A 24,496-nucleotide genomic window follows, 5' to 3' on the forward strand; every position below is an offset into this window, starting at 1 on the left:
CCGGCTCCCTGCTGAGCAGGGAGACTGCTTCTCCTTTTCCCTCTGCCCTTCCCCCCTCCTCATGCTTGCGCTCTTAACCTGAGCTTTGGCGCAGAAGACCTTGTAGGCAGAGCTAATGTCTTGACCATTCCACGAGGACCACATCTCCATCAGTGTTTGGGTTACGAAAACCTCTTAGCAGTCAGTAATGGAAAAACATTAAAATTCATTCTAAACCTGAACTCATATGAAGTCCATGAAATTATAACTGGCTGATAAATCAATAACCAAGTGGCAAGTTTTTCTGGGAAGTTTTATACAAGTCAAATGTATAAGTTAGCAATAAATAAGATTTCATTAAAAGCAGAGCAAATTCCCAATTTGCTGTTTGAGCTTGCAAAATTCAATTATCCGTTTCTGTTTTGTTTCAAATGTTTCACGTGTAAAAAGAATTCAAACTTTGAGGAGCAGTGGTACAGCCTTTTTGAGGCCAATTTGGCAGTGTATACCAAAATTTTAATTTAATTTATCCATTGACACAACAACTCCATTCTCAGATATTTGGAGAAATAATAACACATATGAGCAGAGACATATAAGTAAGTTCATAGTAACGTGACAAAAAAAAAAGAATAACTTAAATAACCATGGACAGGGGAATAACTAAATGAATTTAGGTACCTTTATACTACTGAATCAGCATAGCTTTAAAAATAATGAAGTAAACTGATATATTCTAACTTGAAAGAAAATTAAAACATATGTTTCAATGGAAAAAACCAATATATACCTATAGTATGATTCAGTGTTAGAAAAAAACACAGACAAAACTACGTTAAATTCAGTTATACATTAAAATTCTAGAAGGATAGCTATTAATTTGACTGGGACAGGGACTGAGTAAGTAAGGGTGAAATTTCATTTTTTGCTTCATTATTGTTTTTAGTGACATATGCATGCATTACTTCTGTAATTTTTATGTATTTTTGAAAGACTTTATTTATTTATTTATTTTAGAGAGAGCGCACAAGGTGGGCGCAGAGGGAGAGGGAGAAGCAGGCTCCCCACTGAGCAAGGAGCCCAAAGCGGGACTCGATCCCAAGACCCTGAGATCATGACCTGAGCTGAAGGCAGACGCTTCACTGACTGAGCCACCCAGGCATCCCTACTTGTAATTTTTACAAGTAATTTTGTGTAATTTTTAAAGATCAAAAAATTAACAGAAAAAACAAGGCACCTCTCTGAAAAGAACCATTAAAATCTCACATACTTCATCTGCTATATAATAGCTCAGAAATGTACTCAGAAACCGCCATAACATCCCCAGCACTGCGCAGAAAATACTGCCCTTGGAATCCTGCATGCTTATAAGAGCATCACATTTCAGAATTTATGTGGAAAATCATATGGCACAGTTAACTGCCAGGCATTTCATCCACCCGAAAAGGAGAGCTGGCAGATTATAATTTACTCGCACATCAACAGGTGAACACGTCTTGCTAAATGATCTCGGATGGAAATGACACATTAGCACATATCCTCTGAGAAGCCAGGTTAGAGCAATGCCTTGCAATCCAGTTGAAAGATTGGGTGGGTTTTTAAAATTAAGCACATCAGAATAATCAAGCTGGGGTCCATCAAACAAGCACCTTGACATCATAATAATTACTAGCTTATCTTGGTGCTTTCAAATAACATACTTTGTAATCTTGATTACATTTAAACTTTTAAATGTCAGAGCTCTTTAAATAGTATTCTGGAAAATAGAATAGTAATAAAACACAATATGTCCTGAATAAATTAGGTAACCGGAGTATTAAAAAAAATCATTCGTTGAAGTCAACTGTTTCCAACTGATGGAAGCCTCAGGCGCCTCCATGGCTGGACTGCTTCCAGAGGGACTCTCCCCAAGTTGTGCTCCTTGTCACTGATAGTCTCGAGGTGAAGAAACATAAAATGTCCATTTTTCTCGCCCATTCTCTATTGTTTAGAAGCTCATCCCTCTGATGCAATACAGTTCCTACCAGAGGGGGCTAGGGTGACCAACTGTCCCAATCTGCCTGGGACCTGTCCGATTTCACCACTGAAAATCCTGTATTCGAGGATCTCCCTGAGCCCAGGGCAATGCAGGACAGTTGGTGTCCCCCCGAGGGCCACACTCCAGTGAAAGGGAACAGTCCCCAGGCCCTCCATACACTCCACCTGGGCAGAAGAGGCATGAATCATGCTCAACCAAGTCTTATTCCTTGTCACGTACATCAGGGTTAAAAATCGGAGTTTCGTCTCTTCTTGATTGGAAAATAGAGAAATCTCAAAAATATGTCGTGCAACAGAGGGCAGACAAAAGAGACTGCTTGGTGTACAAGTCAATACATAAAACCACTAAACCAGCAAAACTAACCTATGGTGACAGAAATCAGATCAGTGGTTTCCTGGGGAGGCGGGGAGTGGGGAGAAAGGGGAGGCTGATGAACGGGGCACCAGAGAACCTTCCAGCGTGAGTAAATGTCCTGTATCTCGATTACTACATTTGTCAAAACTCACCAACTGCTGACTTAAAATATGCACACTTATGATATGTAAACTTCACCTTTCAGGAGCTGATTTTAAATATAAGAGTGAGGGGCGCCTGGGTGGCTCAATCGGTTAAGCACCCAACTGCCTCTTGGTTTCGGCTCAGGTCCTGATCTCACGGTCCCAAGATCCAGCCCGGGCGAGGGCTTCGTGCTCAGAAGGGACTCTGCTTGGGATTCTCTCTCCCTCTTCCTCTGCCCCTCCCACTGTGCTCTCTCTCTAAAATAAATAAATGCATCTTTAAAAATAAATAAAATAAAATAACAAAATAATAAGAGTGAGATCTTCCACCACCCAGAAGATTCAGGACAGATTGGAACAATATGGGGTTTTTTTGGTTTTTTTAATCATGTTTTCTTTTTTTTTTTTATGTTATGTTAGTCACCATACAGTACATCCTTAGTTTTTGATGTAGTGTTCCATGCTTCATTGTTTGCATATGACACCCAGTGCTCCATGCAATACGTGCCCTCCTTAATACCCATCACCGGCCTATCCCAATCCCCCACCCCCCCTCCCCTCTGAAGCCCTCAGTTTGTTTCCCAGAGTCCATAGTCTCTCATGGTTCATCTCCCTTTCTGATCCCCCCTTCATTCTTCCCTTCCTTCTCCCACCCATCTCCTTGCTATTTCTTATGTTCCATAAATGAGTGAAACCATATGCTAATTGTCTTTCTCTGCTTGACTTATTTCACTTAGCATAATCCCCTCCAGTCCCACGCATGTGGCTGCAAATGTTGGGTAATGGTTCTTTCTGATGGCTGAGTATATATGGACCACATCTTCTTTATCCATCCGTCTGTTGAAGGGCATCTTGGCTCCTTCTGCAGTTTGGCTATTGTGGACATAGCTGCTGTGAACACTGGGGTGCATGTGCCCTGTCTTTTCAGGACATCCGTATCTTTGGGGTAAATACCCAGTCGGAGCGATATGTTTTCAGGACGCTCTCGGGGGGATTTCTGGGGCGTGGGGCAGCTGGAAGGCTGCGGTCACTTTCAGCTCTGCAGTTGGAGGACTCTGCAGGCGCGGTGCACTACCTCGCTTTCTCATGCAAAATACACTCAAAATTCACTCGGAATGTGTGCACTCGTCCATCACAGGAAATTGTACAGATTCCTTCTCTGGAAATACCCAAAGAAAAGCATAGCTGATGTTCTGCCATTTTACAACGTTTTACCCTTGTTACAACTATAAACTCCTCAAACGACTAGAGGACCAGCAGCACAGAGAGTAGAAAGGGAGGCGTGCGGATTTCAGTGCCTCTGAATAATGCAACAGAGCAGCCCAACACAAACAGCTTCTAGCGCGGAGATAAGCCCAGCGGCGGGAACCTAATCTAATAAAAACGTGTGAAGTGGCTTTGGTTCAGGAGGTAGTCTCCGTTCTGACCTTGGTGCCTTATTTACTCACTTCAAGGAAATGTCTGAGAGTTGGCTGGGTACTAGGGAACAGAGGCACACGCTTCCAGGACAGGAATACCTGGGAGGGGACCAGAGGTCCCAAACAGATGTCCTTCAATGCATCATTAAGTGACCCTTCTGTAGGAACATAGTCCTTGAATATCTGATTTTTAGAGTGTTATCTTGCCCTGATCTAAGGAAACTATCACTTTTCAGTTTCCTGCTTCCTCTGTGATTCTAACGCTGTCCAGAGGATTGGTATGCGCGGCAAAGAGTTGGCATCCCAGGCGGGAAATGATGGAATGTGCTCTGTCGCTAAGCAGATCCCAGGCATGCAGGTAGCACCCGCAGGAGGGGGGAGGTGCTGCCTCCTAGTGGTAACCGTGAGAGCGACAGCAGCCCAGTCTTTAAAAGGCCTGCAGGGAAGTGTCCAGGAACTTAACCCTGGAAATTTCTCAAGTGAAAATCCAGAGTCTCCCGCTGGGTGCATATTTGGCAAAGGCTGAGACTCATGAGTCTTTGGGTGTATGCATGCCTGTACACTTCCATTTGCCAAATGTCTGCTGGTTCCTGTTAGCCCAGTAAAGCAGCCCTTGCACAGAACCAATAAAGCCAAACATCTTCCCAGAATTATTTCCCGAGTGGGAAATGGAAAGTTATTGGGTTGACGCTCCCATCTGATGGTATGTAATGAGGTCCAGTACACAGCTGAGACCCTGGCCCAGTGAAGCATCAGAGCCAATTCCTTCTTCTGGGACTCGAAAGCTGAGCTGGCATGGGGGGGGGGGGCGGGGATGCAGCGCCGTCTGCCCAAACCAGATCCTGCAGGCAGATGGCCTGTTACTGATGTCCACCCCACACAGCCATTGCACTCTGGCTTCCTACCATACCGCCAAGCCCCCTGTCTAATAACGAGCAGGGGCTAGCCGTGGGGTATTCTTGTCCCGGCCATTCAGATGCCAAGGCCTGAAAATAAATCCTCCCACAGTAACTTGGAGCGAGTGCTCAGGAAAAATAACAGCACCACAGAGATATCCTGGAGCTTGCATGAAAGGAATTAGAGGATTAGAATTGGTGAATGACGTAATGAGAAAAATAGCACATCCACTGATCCAAGGTACATAAGAAAATTAAGATAGAATAACACAGAATCAGGATGAAGGAGCGAGACGGGGAAATGCTGAAGTAGTTTTAATCTACGGCACAGCCGGAATGGGGCCAAAATGAACCAAGGAGTAATATTTTTATTTTCTATTAATCTGGTCCCTCGTAGATATGCTGCAGAGGACGGGCTGGTTTCAACTTTACTGAATGGCTCTCTCTCTCTCTCAAAATGAAAAATTGCATAGTACCATTAGTTAATAAGAAAAAGAGTCTTTAAAAAAAAATCTTCATTTTGGATTGAAAACGATACACCCCATGAAGAGAGAGTCATCTGGAACACCATCTTAGGACCGGCTCTAAATAGAGCACGTGTGAATTTCACTGGGCAGAAGCAAAGAGCTCTGAATCTCAAAAACTCTTCATTACACTTGCCAGGGCTTTCCCCGTCCGAGCTCAGAACAGGCATTTGACAATTCCTGAGCTCTCCTTCACTGGCTGGACAACGAAAGTCCGAAAATCTTGGGCACACCCTACCGGCAACAAAACCCATTTTGATGGAAGGTAACGGACGCACGTTGACTAACAATGCGTGGGATTGAAAGCCCATCCTTACTTAATGTACATTTTCAAGATCTTTCGTCAAGAAGTGGGACAGTAAAATCCCCACCAGTAGTGGAACTTACAACCTTTGAGATCAGGATTACTACGTCACTTTTTTGATTAAGGTCTCCAAATGTGTGCCTAGACAGTAAATTACAGGCCAAAGAAAACAAAAGTGAAGCGCTGGAAACAAATAGTAAGCCAGTATGAAAATAGACAAAGGCGTCAAACATGGACCATCAGCAACGATTCTCCAACGAGAGCCGTGGTTTGAGTCAGTCAAGTCCCTCCAGCTACAGAGCCAGGCCGAGACAGATGGAAAATCCTGGGCCTGATTCACAGGCATCGGCCTGGCTGCCGCCGCAGAGCCCATCAAGCTAACCACTAGAAAACACTCTCTACTCTCTCGTATCACACATCGCACCTCTGCTTTGCCGTCTTAGGAGACCCTGGGCACAAAGGCATTGGAGTGAAGGGTCCATGCACTGGGAATGGAGAAGCATGAAACAAGAAACACTTCACTTCCTAGGTATACAAAACTATGATAGCTTTGTTTATTCTGTGTGTTCATTTGTTTATTCATTTATATTTATTTTTGCAAGAAAAAAAAAGTGCCGGCACTCATATCTGGGAAAACCATCAAATGTGTCTCTTCTCCACCACCATCTCTGTCCTTCTCTGCTCACTCAGGCAAACGTACTAACTGCATCAAATAAGGCGGGGAGAATTTTAGCGAGCGGCGCCCCAGCAATGTATAGAAAGGCATCAGTTCACTCTGCCAGAACAGCGCATCAGGGAAAGCGGGTCCTTACACATGTCATCAGTAGAATCAATCTAATACATGGAATCAATCAATCGAATACATGCCATCAATGTATATATACCATACGTAGATCAGACCCTCTAAAATGAGCTAAAGAGAATAACTTGATACATTCAGTAAGTATCTTTCCTTCAAAGGGCATAAGCCCTGTAGCTATCAATCAAAATCAAATAAAACAAATCTTCCTTAGTATAGCTGTTTTCTCCCTTCTTTATTCCCATACAACACCTTACCTTATTTCTTTCTCTGTTAGTTTAAAAAAACGATTCCCCCAAAGTTGACTTAGACAGTGACAGAATCTCGCCTTCACCAGACTCTAATCGCGCTCCACTGAGCTCTTCTGAAATCAGACCCTGATCTCTGAGCGTCTGGGTTTGTCCCTGAGTCGCCCAGTTTTAGCAGGAATCCCTCTGCCAGGATCCTCCGGCTCAATCACCCTGCTGTCTGACTGGGTTCCTCATCCTCCACCATCCCCAGGTGGTGTGACCACCCCGGCCAGCCCTCAGCAAGAATCCTGTTCCGTCTGCGGGGCCAGAACCCCCTCACCCTGCTGTTTCATGTTGGGAATATTCCTTCCAAGGACATCCCACCTGCTCCCCGGCTGTAAATTCACATTTGCTCAGGCCGTATCTGGAGCTGAGCCCAATCTCTCTCCCCGCAAGACCCCATTGCCATAGTCCCACACCTTGAATAGAGTGTGTCCTCCCTTGAATCAAGTCTTCCTTACCACCTTTAGTGGAAGGGTCATGAATAATCTTTTCTCCTTTTATTTCTTTTTAAGATTTATTTTTTGGAGAAAGAATGGGAGCCAGGCAGAGGGAGGGAGAGAATCTCAAGCAGACTCCGTCTGTATCCAGCACAGTGCCTGATATGGGGCTCAATCTCACGACTCTGAGATCATGACCTGAGCAGAAATCAAGAGTCAGACGCTTAACGGACTGAGCCACCCAGGCGCCCCGAATAATCTTTTCCTTAACAACACCTCAGCTCTCAGGCAGGGTAAGCAAAATGGAGCTCAGGGCCTGGCTCGCTATGGTAAGCACTCTCTGGCTTGGCTAAACACAAGGTCACCTCTTTCCCGTCCTCAAATCCCACTAAAATGTCCAGAAACAAACAACCGAACAAAAGATACAAACCTAAAGGACAAAAAATTGGGAGAAACGACTGAGTCAGGTGAGGGGTTTAAATGTGAAGCAGGGGGACCCGTGGAGGAAGGTGCTGGGGTGGGGGGTTTAGGAGGGAGCTTCCTGAGCCCACGTTGCTTGAAACCCATGACTGGGACTGTGGAAGGCAGGGATGAGGGATGAAAAGACTGGGAGTCCTGAAGAATCTGATGACAGAGCCCCAGAAGTCCACCTTCCGTCTCTCTCCCGTGTAGCCTGTGACCAACACACCCCCAGCCAGACCACTGCAGACTCATTCTGCCCATATCGTTGAAATGAGAGTGCCCGCACTTGCTCACGTGAGGCACAAAAGAGGGCAGGGTGGCATTCAGAGCTATAAAGAGGAGGATTTGAGGAAAATGGGGAGCAGTGAGGTAAAGCTCCAGGCCCTATCTCTACCAGCTCCCAGAATGTGGGCGGCCAGGTTTGCGTTACTCAAACACTTCCCTTCAGAAACCGAGCAGCTCCTGAGAAATGGCCCAGGTTTCCTGCACTAATGTAGTTAGTTCCGTTACATTAGTGCATCCAGAAAACAAAAACAGTAAAAGAAAAAAATAAAATTAAAAGCAGTAAAATAAAACTTTAAGTGTAATGGGATAGTTGGAACATAAAACAGAAATCCCCTGAAAGCAGAATAGAATGACAACGCAATAGGAAAGAAAAAAAAATTTTAAATGTACAAAATCTAGGAGACCCGATCTCCACTTAATAGTAGTTTCGAAAATAGAGATGAGAGGGGCGCCTGGGTGGCTCAGTCGGTTAAGCGTCTGCCTTCAGCTCAGGTCATGATCTCGGGGTCCTGGGATTGAGCCCCACATTGGGCACCCTGCTCAGCAGGGAGTCTGCTTTTCCCTCTCCCTTTACCCCTCCCCCATGTTTGCGATCTCGCTCTCTCAAATAAATAAAATCTTAAAGAAGGGAAGAAAATAGAGATCAGAGAAGATGGCTTGAAGAATAGTATGAGATACATTTTCAGGACTGAATAACATAAGCCTCCAGACTGAAAGGGTACTAAGTGCCTGTCCCATGAGAGAAAGAGACCCACGCCAACCGAGGTTATCAAAATTTACAGAAAACTTGTTATTTGTAAAGGAATGGGAAGCAAAATACTACCAGACACAAAGAGTAATAACTTAACATCAAGAAGAAGCCAAATCCAGATGCCAACATTCTTCCGTTTGTATTCACGGTAGCTTCCCCTCAAAGACATAAGGCTGTATAGTCACAACCCCCAAACAGCAATCCGAGGTCCCTTAGTCAGACTGGCCTGTGTGCCTGGTCACAGGATTCAGCACCAAAGGGGCAGGAATGAGAATGACATCAGACTTCTAGAAGACAATGGAGCAAACCTTCAAAATTCTGAGGGAAGATGTTAGGCCTCCAATTCCCAAAGCACCCTTGTACCCACCTTAGGAAACGGTTAGGAAATGGGCTGCAGCCGCTGTAGGGAGTAGATCAAGAGAGCTGAAAGCAGACCTAGGTAATAGGGAATCCCATCATAAAATGGGAAAAAAATCATTCCTCAGGATATTTGAAGCTCTGGGATGAGAACCTTCAGCAGGACTAACAAGAGTGATGAGTCCAGTGTATTCATTTTTTAAGATTTTATTTATATACTTGACAGAGCACACAAGCAGGGCGGGAGAGGGAGAAGCAGGCTCCCCGATGAGCAAGGAGCCCGATGTGGGACTCGATCCGAGGACCCTGGAATCATGACCTAGAAGCAACTGAGCCACCCAGGCCCGTGGCGACAAGTCCAGTTTAAAGCAGGAGGAGGCAGCCGAACAAATGTTCCCTGGGGGAGAAGTAACACCGACAGATTATCTGATACATCAGACCACTTACTTGAACTTTATGTACCTACAGTGAGTCATGGAACACTACATCAAAAACTAAGGATGTACTGTATGGTGACTAACACAACATAATAAAAATAAATAAATAAATAAAAATAAAACGTATTTTATACACCCACATGTAAAAATGCCATATCCATACACAGGTATTGGGTACCGCTGATGGAATACTGCTAAAATAAAGTGAAAGTTAATGGGAAGTAACTCATAAAAACCAGACAATTTTTTAAAGACGATTATTAGCTCAGGTAAATCAAGTATCAGAAAAGGAAATGTAATCATTGGCCCCATGTGGAGCCGTATTTCATACTCATGATAACGTGAACAATGCTGGTGACATGATGTGATGTTTAAGAAGTGTTTCAAATAGGGGCACCTGGGTGGCTCAGTCGTTGAGCGTCTGCTTTCAGCTCAGGGCGTGATCCCAGAGTCCTGGGATCGGGCCCCACATCAGGCTCCTCCGCTGGGAGCCTGCTTCTTCCTCTCCCACTCCCCCTGCTTGTGTTCCCTCTCTCACTGGCTGTCTCTCTCTCTGTCAAATAAATTAATTAAATAAATAAATTTAAGAAAATTGTTTCAAATAATTAGGAGAAGGAGGAGGAATGTACAGATAATCAGAGACAAACAATACAAGGCTGATGGGTGTGCAAACTGGGTGACAGTGCCATGATGAAAACTTGAAATCGTAACAATGACACAGTAAACAATGATTTCTTATATGAAATAAAATTTTACTATGTGAGATAGACTCAGGAGGGGGGGAAATAAATATATGAGTGTCTGGAGTAATTCATTAAAAATAACCTCATAACCGTCTGTCTCCAGAAATAGAAGCAAGCACATATTATTTAGAATTCCAGGAAAGAAAGGACAGGGGGAGAGGACAGGGGGAGAGGACTGTTTTGTATTTAAATCCAAATTAAAAATTTTAATACTACCTGATTTTTTAATCTAAGTATAACCATGACTTTGATAAAAATCACATTCACAAAATTCTTCATCCTCTTAAGATTTTTTTGTTATGATGGCATAGAGTTTCAGTGTCTTTTTCCCTCTGTTATGTAATGAACAGAATTAAGGAGTGATATTTGAACATTAAAAAAAAGCATAGCTGGAAATACAAGAAATCAGTGGCCTGCTCCATTATGAGATTTTACTGTATATACTGCCCTCTAGTGTCACCTTATGGGAAAGCATTTTACATTTTGTAAACTAGACATTCACTGACATCTTCAAATGTCACATTCTCTCTTTGTCCCGGTTCTTCTAGCCTCTTCAGAGAGTCAGCCTCCCAGTTCGAGGTCCAAGAATTCAGGCTTGGATTATTAGTTTTATAATATGGCTTCATTGTGGATTCAAAAGGTTTTGATGGAAGGGCCTTGGAACCTGGTCATGACGAAGGGGGGAAATAAATGTCTTCTGAGCTTTAAACAACTGTTTATCCAGTTGGGGAAAAGAACCCATTTGTGTGCCATCTCCATGACTCCCTGACGGTTTATGCCTACAGAATCAAACAGTGCTGGACGGAAGGTGGACACACAGATGCTTGAAAAACACTGAGTCTGGCGCGTGCCTGGTTTCAGAAGGCTCTCTGCTGTTTGCGGGCCATCTGAAAGGGTGAAGTAGGCACACGGGAAAGTGATCGCTGTCACTAACAACTGCTTGAACAACATTATTTCACAAATACGGACAAGGCAACACATGATAGGATCTAAGACGAAAGGTCCACCTCGATGCCTTTCATCTCCTCCTGAAAGCAAAAAAAAAACAAAACCCCTCCCAAAAAACCATCCACTTTTCACCACACTCCTTTCTTTGCAATGAGAAGAATGTATTTTCTTCCTGACCATTGTTTACTATCTGATAAAACGACACATTTCTCCCTGCCAAAATGTTGACGCACATTCAGTTCCACGACGCTTTTCCTCTGCTACTAGGTAACAGGGAGAGAGCCTGTGGCTCCCCGGACGTGCTCCCCCTGCACAGTTACTCCTTGGCCCTGCAGCACACTTGCTTTGCTAATTCCAAAGAGACAGGCTTGGAGGGGGGAGCTCAAGGCACGCTGATGTCAAGCCTTTGATATCTACAAGAGCGTGGCCTGTGTTCCATGGAGAGGAGCTCTCTTCGAAACTTCCACCCGAATTTTCCTTCTCTGGTAGTTACATTTCAGGTGAAACATTGTTTAGCTCTAGGCTCATTTTAATTGGGGCTCACGATGTGTGAGCAGAGATCCTATTTCCTCCGTGAGTATTCCCTTCATTAACACCATGACTAAGAAAACCTCACCATTAGTTTGTATCCTTCAGTATAAAATCAGGATGACAATTCTCGAGATTTTTGCTCCTTACAGACATGCCATAAAAAACTTGCACATTTCAAACTCTGAGTCTTTATTAGCAATTAGAGATTATAAACTGCCAACTGATGATGCAACATATTTTATATTTATAGTACATTTCATTTCCCAAGAGCCAACGAGTCCATAAACAGGGATAACAGTTTCTAGGGTAAGTTTTAAATCCAGCCAATATGGCGCATAATCAGAAAGGGTATACTTCTCTTTAGAAACAGCAAGTGAAAAAAACAGCCATTACCAAAATCTTTAATAAGGCACCAGAGTGTCTGAGAAAGAGCACGAGTTTCTGAGCCAAGGGAGTTAGGGCTAAAAACTCAGTTTAGCCACATGAATACGACATGGAGCGTGTTATGACCCATAGCACCCTCGCCTTTCCAATGAGGAAAATATTGACCTTATAGGACTATTTTGTGCTTGTAACACAGAGAGAGGGTACTAGGGAAATGTTCACTTCCTTCCCTTCTTCCCAGCGCCCCACAGAACCTCCTGCCGTCCCACACCCCACTCAAGGAATAGAACTGTCACCACCTGTGGAGACAGAAGCTTCCAAAACAAAGCTGTGACTGCAAGAAGAAACTGGCATCTCCCTTCCTTTCCTCCCCATCTGCATCATTATGACTTTCTGGTGTATTCAGGAAGGAGTCTTTCCAACCCTAGCCAGGCCTGGGGAGAAGCTAGATAGGCCACACCAACTACTGCAGACCCTGTCACATCAGAGATCCCTTTCCAGCCCCCTCCAGCTAACTCCAAGTTCCTCCCTCTGGCTCCATTTTTCTTCTGTGAAATCTGTTCTTTTGCTTCTCAGTTTCCACTTGGACCTGTTTCCCTCCCTTTCCCCACTGCTGGTTAAACAGCCTGACAACTGATTTTCTAACCTCTCCTCTGGTGGCTCTCTGCTGCCCCCTGTCATCACAAAATGGAGCAGGTCACGCTCTGGCCACAAAAAAAAAAAAAAAAAAATCTTCCAAGCTTCAGGAACACTCAGCGTTTACGGTGGGCCTACTGCTTGAGGGCCAGTGTGGTAGGTATTGGAGATACAGTAGTGAGCAAAATCAGAAAACACCCCTGCTCTCAAGAAGCTTACAGTTCAGTGAAAAAGGCAGGTATTAACCAACTACTCATAGGAGTAAACGTAATGCCACAACTCAAACGTGGGTTATGAAATGCAGTGATTCCCGTAGTAAGGGACTTGACCTTGTCAGAGAGGTCAAGGACAGCTTTCTGGAGGTAGCGACATGGCTGGGGCTGAGAGATGGCTGGAATACACAGAACGAAGAAGGAGGAGGAACATTCCAGAAGGAGGCAGCATGTGTTCAGCAGGAGGGAGCACGGAAACACAAGGGACGACGGGAGATCCGTGTAGCCAGAGGAAGCAGAGAAGGGGCTGAGTGGAAGCAGCTGGATGAGCCAGAGGCCACGGTGGAGGGCCTCATAATTGGTTACGGCAGCTTAGAGTAAAATGTTAAAGTACAGCCTGGGAGAGTGGAGAGATTAAAAAACAACAACATTTAGAAAATATTTTCAGTATTTAGGAAATATAATCAAAAGAATTGTCTGAGTTGGATACCCATAGAGGGTAAGGGAGACCTAGTTTCCGACCTGCATAGACAGGTAGACACTGCAGCCGTTATCTGAGTTTGAGGTGATGTTGGGACCCAAAAAATGGATACCAAGCAGACGGCAGGTTATTTAGGGATCAAGGTCAGAAGAGAGGCCGGAGTAAGCTCAGGTGCATAGGGGCCGCAGTCATTCTCAACTTTTGAGGAGGACCCCCAGGGGCATTTCTGGAATTTCCCAGGGTAGGGGAGATGAGGACAGGTGTCCCGCAGTGATTTGGGAGTGCTACTGCCACTCGATGAGAGGGGACCCCAAAATGCAAGACACCTTGAAAAGCACAATGCAGTTCACAGAGAAGAAATGTCCCATGTCCCACCTGTCATGAAAGTGAAAAACCTGTTCTTAATTCTCTTCATCTTCTGTATAAACACCAAGGCTTGTATCTCTTGCCTAGTTTCAATGTACATTGAATTTTCCAGGCATGTAAAAACCATGTAAGTTAAGGTAAAAGTGGACTTATCTTCAGTATTTACCCATTTCAGAGAATCACATCAGTGCTCCCAGTACCTGAATGACAGGTCGACACTCCTCTGTTAGTCTACACTGCAGACTCCACACACAGAATAACCATATTCACAATCACCGATACAGCCCAGAGGCACAAGCACGTAGCGACTTCATTAAGCCTTCCATACGACCAGGCGCACACATGTACGGAAATGCCCACCAAACAGAAATGATTTTCCTGTGTATTAGAGATAGGACAGTATGTTTTGTCTTAGATCACATGTTGTTATAAGAACCAGGCATTTAGATTGATCCGATTGTAAACCACCAGCCCAGGCGCAGAATCCAGAGTGAGAGACAGAGAAGGCATCAGATCCCGTTGGTGAATTCCAACATTTAATGGCCAGCCAGAGACGGGTGTCCCCCAAGGGCAGACAGAGGAGAAACCCAAAAGTGCCGAACTGGAGAAACCAGGAAGAGAGGGCACGTGGGGAAGGAAGACCTCGTTAATGACGTCCAATGTTGCCGAGAAGTCAAACAGGAAGAGAACCAGACATGTCTTCATCTCGGGCACCTGGGTGGCTCAGTCAGTTAAGCACCTGCCTTCAGCTCAGGTCATGATCTCAGGGTCCTGGGTTCGAGTCCCGCATCAGACTCCCTGCTCAGCGGGGAGCCTGCTTCTCCCTCCGCCTGCCACTTCTGCTGCTCGTGCTTGCGCTCTCTCTCTCTGACAAATAAATAAAATCTTTAAAAAAATTTTTTTAAAAATGCCTTCATCTTATTTAGGAACGTGAAGGATTTGACAGCAGGGATGTCACTGATAATTTAGCAAGGGCCGTTTCAGGGGAGTGCAGGGGCCTGGAGCTGGGAGCTGAGAAGTTAGGGAGGGGCAGAGGGAGAAAGCGGAGATGGCCATGACATGGTTTTCGGAGGATTTAGGTCATAAAAGGGAAATGATAGAAGGTGCTGAGAAGGTGAGTAAGGGGGCTGTTCACTGTCTACACAGATTTGCTAACATGACCTTTGTCTCTCCAGGGGAAACTGAGGACGTGGACCCTCCGCTCAGGGGAGCTCAGGTTGGTTGCAGTTGGCAAGAGGGAAAGGGAAGCTGGGATCATGGGCAGCATGGGATTTGGAGCCTGAGTTCAGATGGCCTCCCTCTCACCGGATGAAACATTTCAGAGAGCCCATAAAATTCACTTTATTGGATTTTATGAAATTAAGTGCAACTCTGTGAGTTCTGAATTAATCCTTCAACATTCTAGCTTCCTATAAGCAGATGACTAGGTCAGGGAGTGGCAGAGACTGCCCTGACTCACCCTGTTGTCCAAGACGGAAGGAAGTCGTTTAGAAAATGACATAGAAATTTACCAATTCATAAAGCAAATCAATAACCTTAAAACTATGGCTTAAGAAGGGACGCCTGGGTGGCTCAGTCATTTAAGCGTCTGACTCTTGATTTTAGCTCAGGTCATGACCTCAGGGTCGTGACATGGAGCCACGCATTGAGCTCTACGCTGGGCCTGGAGCCTACTTCAGATTCTCTCTCCCCCTCTCCCTCTGCTAGCTCACTCTTTCTCTCACAAAAACAAAAAACAAAAAAACAAAAACAATGGCTTAAGATTGGTGAAATATATGAATGTCACACCTCGATTTAAAAGTTAAAAAAAAAAGAGAGACCTGTAAGTATTTCCCAATTATAAATACTACAATGGATCCCTGAAGATCACTTAAAGGGACTGCAGCTGTAAGGTGAACTCCAAGCACACATGAAATACTGCCTACTTCTGTGGCCGGGACTGAATGAGTAGAAAAACGTGACACAGTGAAAAAGGGGGGCTGTGTCTATTGCATTTTGGTGCTAAATAGTCTTAGAAAAGTTTCGCCACTAACTATGAGGCTTACGGGGATCTTGTCGTAGCAGTGTGAGAGACCTTAGAAAAGAAAGCCCCACCAAGATGCGAAGAAGCGGCAGGAAAAGGTCATTAACTGTTCAGTGACTGGGTTGCAAAATTTGCTCGTCAAGTGCAATTCAGAGGTGTCAGAGAGGAAATGAAATGTATCTTCTGTGTAACCAACCCAGTGTTTCTCATAAGTCCCCATCCCCCGCGCACGAAGGGAAAACAACAGATTCAACCCGATCTAACGCAAAACCTCCCAACAGTCGTGCAATTCGTTTTCTCGAGGTAAGAATGTCCGTCTGGGGGCGCCTGGGTGGCATGGCGGTTAAAGCGCCTGCCTTCGGCTCAGGGCGTGATCCCGGCGTTATGGGATTGAGTCCCACATCGGGCTCCTCCACTGTGAGCCTGCTTCTTCCTCTCCCACTCCCCCTGCTTGTGTTCCTTCTCTCGCTGGCTGTCTCTATCTCTGTTGAATAAAGGAATAAAAAATCTTAAAAAAAAAAAAAAAAAAAAAAAAAAAAAAGAATGTCCGTCTGGTTGCCCAGCTCCTACCTCCCTCTCCACCTCTTTTTTCGCGACCCTGTATGACAGCAGAGAAGATGCCCCAGGACTGTGAGGTGTCCTCCGATTTCTCGAACCTCAGAGGTGACGTCCTGCTGCTTCTGTCGCTGGGGCCGGCACCTGTAACGCGTGCTCTGGTCCCGAGGGGTCCTGCCAGGGCCTGGGAGGATGCTGGCACCGCAGGGCTGTCCGCGGTGAAGCGTACAACTGCCCGGACGTAAGTCTGTGCACACACAAGCCGCCACAACGGGGCCAGGCGCTCGCCTCTGGCCTCTGCCAGGGGACATTTGGCACCTTTCACGCTCAGCAGACACGCAACACAAGAACACACAAGCTTTGGAGAACAGACCGGAAGCCCCTGACTGGCCACACCAGGCTGACCACTGAACTATGCTGGACCCCAGCTTTTAGCTCAAGACCTGCCTGTCTTTGTGTATTCCTCAGCTTACCAACATATTTCTAACGTCTCTGCTCCAAAATGTGACCCAAAGGCAGGGTTTGGGGTTGGCAAGGACAAATACAAAATATTGGCATCTACCTTCTTTTACTTCTCCCTCTTTGTTCGTGCCCCACCACACCGACGGCTAGAAAGCACGAGGCCGTCTCCCCTTCCTTCTGCCTGGAGAAGCAAGGCTTGTGACCAAGCAGTCAAGACGGGAAGGGGTAGCTTCTCAAGAAGAGAAGTCTCTGAGCCGAGTATTCTAGTCTTAGTTCCCGTTATGTTACAGTGGGAACTAAAGAAAGGTAGAAAATCCCCTCGAGAGAGCAGTCTGACTTTAGAAAGGAAAGGAAAGAACAGGAAATAAGAAAAGCTGAACATCAATGTTACATACGAGTGTCAAACTTTTCTTCTGTAACAGTCCGACCCTCCCCCAAAGTGGATGGAGAACTTGGACCAGCAAGGAAGACAGTAACCTGCTCAAAAGGAAAGAAAATGTCTTTACCCCAAAACCATCTCTGTTAGTCTTTTATTTGTATTTATTTTTATTTTTTTAAGTAGGCCCTATGCCCAGCGTGGAGCCCAGCCTGAGGCTTGAACGCATGACCCTGAGATCAAGACTTGAGCTGAGATCAAGAGTCGTATGTGTAACTGACTGAGCACCTAGGCGCCCCAGTCTACTTTTAAATCTATTATAATCTTAGTATTGTGGCTCCTGAACTTTACATTAGCTCATCAAATATAAACATGAACACACTTAACCCTAAACATGTACACACTTAATAAGAGACCGTCAAACTACACGAGGCAAAAATCAAGAGAACCGCAAGGAGGCAACGGTGAATTCATTATTACAGTTGGAGACGTCGACCCCCTTCTATTGGAAATGGACCGATCTGGCAGGTGGAAAATCAGCAGACATACTTGAACTAAACACCATCCACCAACTGAATATAATTGACATCTATGCCCTGCCGTGCCCCACACCAGCAGAATACACACTCTTCTCAAGTTCACATGCAACATTCATCAAGATGGACTATACTCTGGCCATGAAACACACCTTCACAATTTAAAAAAAAATAGAAATCACAGACTTACTCTCAGACCACATGGAACCAAACTAGAAATCAAAAACAGAAAGGTAACTGGAAAATCTCCAAATATGTGCAGGTTAAATATCACACTCCTAGTAACACATCAGTCAAAGAAAAACCTCAAGAGAAATGTAAAACTCTTTGAACTACACGAAAATGAAAATGCAACTTATCAAAACTTGTGGGATACAGAGAAAGTGGTGCTTAGAAGTAAATTTTTAAAAGATTTTATTTATTTATTTATTTGAGAGAGAGAGAGTGAGCATAAGCAGGGGGAGGGGCAGAGGGAGAGGGACAAGCAGACTCCCCACTGAGCGTGGAGCCCGACACAAGGCTCTATCCCAGGGCCCTGAGATCATGACCTGAGCCGAAACCAAGAATCGGACGCTTAACCATCTGAGCCAGTCAGGTGCCCCTTAGAGGTAAATTTAGAGTATAGAATGCACACATTCGAAAAGAAGAAAGATCTAAAATCAATAACATAGGTCTCCACTTTAGGAAACTACAAAAAGAAGAGCAAATTAAATCCATAATAAGCAGAAGCAAAGAAATGATAAAAATTAGAGCAGAAATCAATGAACTTGAAAACAAAAAATCAATAGAGAAAAATCAATGGAACCAAAACTGCTTCTTTGAAAAGATCAGTAAAATCAATAAGCCGGTAGCTAGGCTAAGACAAACAGAGACAGAATACACAATTTATCAGAAATGAGAAAGAGGACATCACCACAGATCCCATGGACATTAAAAGGATAATAAAGGAATATTACGGACATAATCATTGTGCTCTCAGTATTAATAACTGTCATTTCTAATTAAGCATCGACCATGCCTCTGGTGATGTTTTGCCTTTTACATGAATTATCTCAAAACTTCTCAAACACACTACAGAAACTGGAATTCTCCTCATATTATAAATGAGAAAAGAAAGTTAATAAGGTTCAGAAACAGTGCTAATGTCACACGTCTAACAAGTCAGCCCTGCTCCAACTGGCTGTCCAAACCCATTTCTTTCCATTATGCCAGAGTTTCTCAAGCAATTTGGGGATATATAGTTTGGTTATGGTGTGGCTCTCCCTGCCAAAAACAGGCCACCATTATTTCCACAAAGAATGGAAAGATATACAAGTAGATGGCTATTTGTGCGTGACGAGAGAAGTTCTTTCTGTCAGTCTGAGTATTTCAGAATAGTCTGGCTAATATGAAACAACTTTCAGCTTCTTTCTTCCAAGAAATAATGTGATATAAAATAAAGCATGATGGGTGTTACAAAGTCGGTATATAATTCCTGACTCACGACAGAAATGCACCAAGCAACTGAGGAGGACGAGGGGACAACAAAAATGTTGGCTAGTAAATAAGGGAGAGGAGTGATGAATATAGGCAACAAGGAAGAAAAAAAAGTTTAGATGACCTTAACTAAAATGAAAAGAAATAACCCAGTTCATATTTAAGCTGAGCAAATCTCTCCCATGTGCCAAAACTCACCATCTCCTGCATCACCACTGCTGTTACCAGCCGCCATTTTGTATAGTGTGACTGACAACATCACCCGCCTGTGTGAGCGGCATGGTGTCCCGCAACCTAAAGTCAACATGAAGACAGAGCATTGGCCGAGGGGGTCACAGTGAGAGGAGGAGCAAAAGCAGAAGTAAGTGGTTGCCACGAATACCAAAAATGCTCGTTTCACCTCCTGCTTTCAGTGCCTCTCCATATACTTGTGACCCAAACCAGAGAATATTTCGAAAACTGAATCTAGAGGTTGAAAATAGGGTCACTTGGGAAATGAGAGCGTGAGCATTTGCCTTCTCTTCAAACTGTGGATGACTGAGCTCACAAGCTTACACACTGCTTGATGTCATGTATGGAAGTAAAAACTAGAGTTGAGTTGCCTTGAGAATAAAGAGAAGATGCACCACTCTAGCCAATCAGATGTCAAGATCTGGAAAACCAGGAGCTTTACAGTTACTGACCAGAGGGAATCCAATGGGACTGTTTTAACATGTGCAAGCAGCAGACAGCTGGGGCAAGTAACCCCGAAGCCCGCCTCAGTCTCCAGAGTTGCACAGTTTCTTGACCGCATGTGCAATTCCCCCTGCCCCAGGAATGTGCATTCGGGGTCTGCGTGCTGCTGAGTGGAGACCGTGGAGAAAGGATCTGTCTCACCCCTCCTGGATCCAAGCTTTTGTTCAGCATCAGCTCAGTCATAAGAATCTCATTCTAAGCAGAGGCCCCTGGTTCTGACACTTTCAGACATCACCAGATGCTATATTATTCCAACAACAAAGTGCTCCTGAAAGACCAAATTGTGCCCATGTGGCCGAAAGAATACCCTAATTGCATAATGCCTGTGAAAGAATCATCAAAATTCACATGTCCAATTACGAACAGTTTTCCAATTTCGACATGAGACATTCTTGGAAACTGTCACAAGGCAGATGTCTTCAAGAGGATTTTATTTTCCCCAAGGCGTAATGTTATAATTGGATATTCTGTTACCAAAGACCAAAGCATGAAATAAATCATAGGCATACATAAGCAACAACAGGATATAAAACCAAAGATACAGCTATAAATTCTCATGATAGAACTTAGAGATTTTATATTAAGTCATAAACATTAGCGGTGGGAGCTACCTAAGAGACCATCCCCGAGCTGTTCCCAAGACCCCCACCCCCACCCCGAAGACTAGCTACATCGTTACTTCTTGGGAAGTTTGGTAAAGAACACAGATTCCTGGACCTCATTTCCAGAGATGTTGATTTGGTCTAGAATGAGAAACAAAATGCTGTATTTTTCTTTTAACGTATCCAGGTGATTCAAAAAACTCTTTAGGGGGAGTGGGGGCGGGGAGGGGGTAGAGCGCAGAATGACTCCTATAAAATGGGCGTTTTTCTGCAGATTTTCTGACTAAATTCCAACGGCTTCATCAGTAAACAAATGTCAATGTTTTAGGCAGTGAATTACAGGACTATGGGTTGCACACAGCTCTTTGCGTGCAACTAAAAATACATAGTTACCAATGATCTGGGATGGCAAATTTAGATGTCTCTACTCAGGAAAGTAAAATATGCACATGTCAATAACCTTGAGAATTAAATATTTATGTGCCCGTAGAAGCAAACTCTTTAGTGATCAATAATTTATGACATATAGTTTTTACCCATCAGGAAGGAAATGAATAGCTGCATTTACGGTGTTTATGCATCACAGTCGTGGTAAGTTGATAACGTGAGGTTGAACTAAGTGTCTGAAAGGCCAAGGAGTTAAATGAATAAGCACAGTTAAATTCTCTCTTTGGACACCCGCGTATATAAAAATAGATACCGCTAAGACATCGAGACATCCATTCCATCTTCAAATCACATCTCAAATCTATCCATTTCTTTCTCCACTACCTCCCACCCTAATTCAGAGTTTCACTTCTTTAATGGAAACTGTGCCTTGCTTCCACCTTCATGGTCCAATCTATTCTCCATGGAGAAGCCATCAGAGATCTTTTTAAAATATTAATCAGAGGGGCGCCTGGGTGGCAGAGCGGTTAAGCGTCTGCCTTCAGCTCAGGGCGTGATCCCGGCGTTATGGGATCGAGCCCCACGTCAGGCTCCTCCGCTGTGAGCCTGCTTCTTCCTCTCCCACTCCCCCTGCTTGTGTTCCCTCTCTCGCTGGCTGTCTCTATCTCTGTCGAATAAATAAATAAAAAATCTAAAAAAAATAAAATAAAATAAAAATAAAATAAAATAAAATAAAATAAAATAAAATAAAATAAAATATTAATCAGGGGGCGCCTGGGTGGCGCAGCCATTAGGCGTCTGCCTTCGGCTCAGGGCGTGATCCCGGCGTTATGGGATCGAGCCCCACATCAGGCTCCTCCGCTATGAGCCTGCTTCTTCTTCTCCCACTCCCCCTGCTTGTGTTCCCTCTCTCGCTGGCTGTCTCTGTCAAATAAAATCTTTAAAAAAATAAAATAAAATAAAATAAAATAAAATATTAATCAGAACAGAACGAAACCGGAATCAGATCATAGCAACTATGCTTAAAGGCTTCTGATATTTTCCCATTGCACTTAGACTGTATCCAGACCTCTCACCCTGTCTACTGGAGCCCTTTATCACAGGCGTCTGTCTGCCCCTCAAATCTCATCTCCTATGCTCTCCCTTTGCACCCTTGGTGCTCCTGCCACAATAACCTTCTTTCTGACCCTCCCTCCCATCAACTCCTTCCCGCTCTCCTATGCATCAGCTGCTCCCTCGATCTGAAATTAATTCCGTCTACTTTGTACACAGGTTTGTCTCCTCCCATCTTTCAAGTCTCAGACTCAAATGTTATGTCCTCATAGAGGTCTCCCCAGTTACTCTGTCTAAAGCCAAAATGCTCATCCCTAGCTGGTAACACCCTATTTACATATTTCATAAGCTCCACAGGGCAGAGCCTGCTGTGTTTACTGCTATACCCCCAGCACCCAGCCCAGGAATATGCATATAATAAATGTTTCTGAGATGGGGCGCCTGGGTGGCTCAGTCGGTTAAGTGACTGCCTTCAGCTTAGGACAGGATCCCAGGGTCTTGGGATCAGCCCTGCATTAGGCTCCTTGCTCAGCAGGGAGTCTGCTTCTCCCTCTGCCCCTCCCCCTGCTCGTGTTCTCTCTCTCTCTTGCTCCCGCTCTCTCTCAAATAAATAAAAATAAAATCTTAAAAAAAATTTTTAAAAATAAATGTTTCTTAGATGCCAGTTGTATAAATAAATGAGGAGCAGACCCTGACAGCAGCAGGGCATACAACTTGAGACATTCTCAAATTCTCCCAAACCACAAATACGGTAGCAGACAACGTCCTCAGAACATGGAACCAGGCGGACTATTTCACACAGATCCAAACTGTGAAGGAGTCCAAGGCTCTGCCCTTTGATCTACTTAGATCGCTATCTTCTGCCCAATAACCGCTGTTTCTTAAAACCACTGCTTCCGCCTTCACTTTCATCATCAGCACGAGCAGTCTGCTTCCTTCGGAGAGGTTACTTTTTCACGAATACAGAAGTTTTTAATATTTCAAGACCTCTCCCGCATCTGCGCCATGTACATAACACGAAGCCAGCCAGAGAGGGACGCTGGCGGCCCTTGTCCAGCAGGTCCGGGACACTCCCGAGCACCCCCTCTCTCAAAGGCCAGGAAGCTCGCTCTGCGCCCTAGAACGATCTAGATGGGGTGGACCAAAATGTGAACGTAAAATCAGTGAAAACAAAGGGTGTTTTCAGTTGAAGTGTTGTCTTGTTTTTTAATTTTGTTTTTAAGATTTTATTTATTTATTTGACAGAGAGAGACAGCCAGTGACAGAGGGAACACAAGCAGGGGGAGTGGGAGAGGGAGAAGCAGGCTCCTAGCGGAGCAGGGAGCCCGATGCAGGGCTTGATCCCAGGACTCTGGGATCATGACCCAAGCCAAAGGCAAACGCTTAACGACTGAGCCACCCAGGCACCCCGTGTTTTTTAATTTTTAAGGGCAAAGAGAACACATCGATGAAAGCTGCATAGTCTTACTTGGGGTGCCTGTGAGCACCGTGGTTGTCTGCTCTGCAGACGGGAGCTGCCAGCTTGTCCCGGAGGGTTTCCCGGTGTCGGAGATTCTGCCCAGAACTGAGTCGGGGCCAACCCAACCGTCGGCCCAAGTTGCTGAAGCCACAGTCATGCAACGTGTCCACGCCTCCTCCTGCCGACCAGAGGGAAAGTGCTGGGCTCTGACCCTGCTTACTTCTCTGCTTCCTTCCAGATCTATAATGTTAGCCTGAGGAATGCTTTCAGGTTTTCAGCCCTTTTGCTCTTCCTTTAATCTTTACACAACCACGCGCTACCAAAAGAACAGAGAGGGTTAAAAAAGAAGGAGGAGGAGGCTAGGTCAGAAACAAAGCCAAGAGGATTCCCCTCCTGCCTGAACAACCCTCAGAACTAAACATTATGAGGCTCACTAAAGCCTTTGTCCTTACACGAAACAACATCTAGCAAAATTCAGTTGATTCATCTTTTTATGTGGAGAGATTGAAAATCAAGTAATATTCATATGTAATGTTTTCATGGAAGGAAATGAATACCTTAGCTAGAAGAAATATTGATGTCTTTACATGATCAACACTCTTCCAAAAGGTATCCCGATAAAGCAAAAAAGTCTAGGCATTGCATAATTTATTAATAACTGTTCTTACTGTCCTTGCACTTAACTATCTCCTGAGACAAAATATCTTTGTTAGTTAACTTTCTATTTATACCAAATTTATACCTGCATATAGCTTTAAAAGTGAGACAGGCCTTTTATCAGGCCATTAACACCAGGTAGCAGTGTCCTGCCCTACCCTTTTACCCCCTTTCCACATGCCGGAAGTCACCGCTCCCAATTCTTTCAGGTGTTTCTTCTCTACTCACACTTCAAAAACATCCAAATAACATGCTTAACATGCTATTTCTTGATTTTTCACTTTTAGATAATACCTACTGTCTTCCCGCTATGGAAGACGTAGATTGAACTTGCCTAGATCACCCCCACATATTTGTCTTCCCTCCTCATTCATTTTTTTAAGTTTTTATTCAAATT

At 44.5% G+C, this 24,496-nt stretch overlaps 1 protein-coding gene across 3 annotated transcripts in view; it reads right to left on the minus strand.

Annotated features, from left to right (window-relative positions):
- FUT10 (fucosyltransferase 10) overlaps positions 1-24,496 on the minus strand; it is an 88,760-nt gene that overhangs the window by 48,598 nt on the left and 15,666 nt on the right. The window contains exon 4 of one of the 3 annotated variants that reach the window (XR_004621907.1): positions 19,405-19,500. The exons of the other annotated variants lie outside the window; for them this stretch is intronic. The gene's annotated coding sequence lies outside the window, so the exon portion shown is untranslated. The remainder of the gene's footprint in view (positions 1-19,404; positions 19,501-24,496) is intronic. 3 annotated transcript variants of the gene reach the window in all.

This window comes from Ailuropoda melanoleuca, chromosome 18 (assembly GCF_002007445.2).
Source record: "Ailuropoda melanoleuca isolate Jingjing chromosome 18, ASM200744v2, whole genome shotgun sequence".
Lineage (NCBI taxonomy): Eukaryota > Metazoa > Chordata > Mammalia > Carnivora > Ursidae > Ailuropoda > Ailuropoda melanoleuca.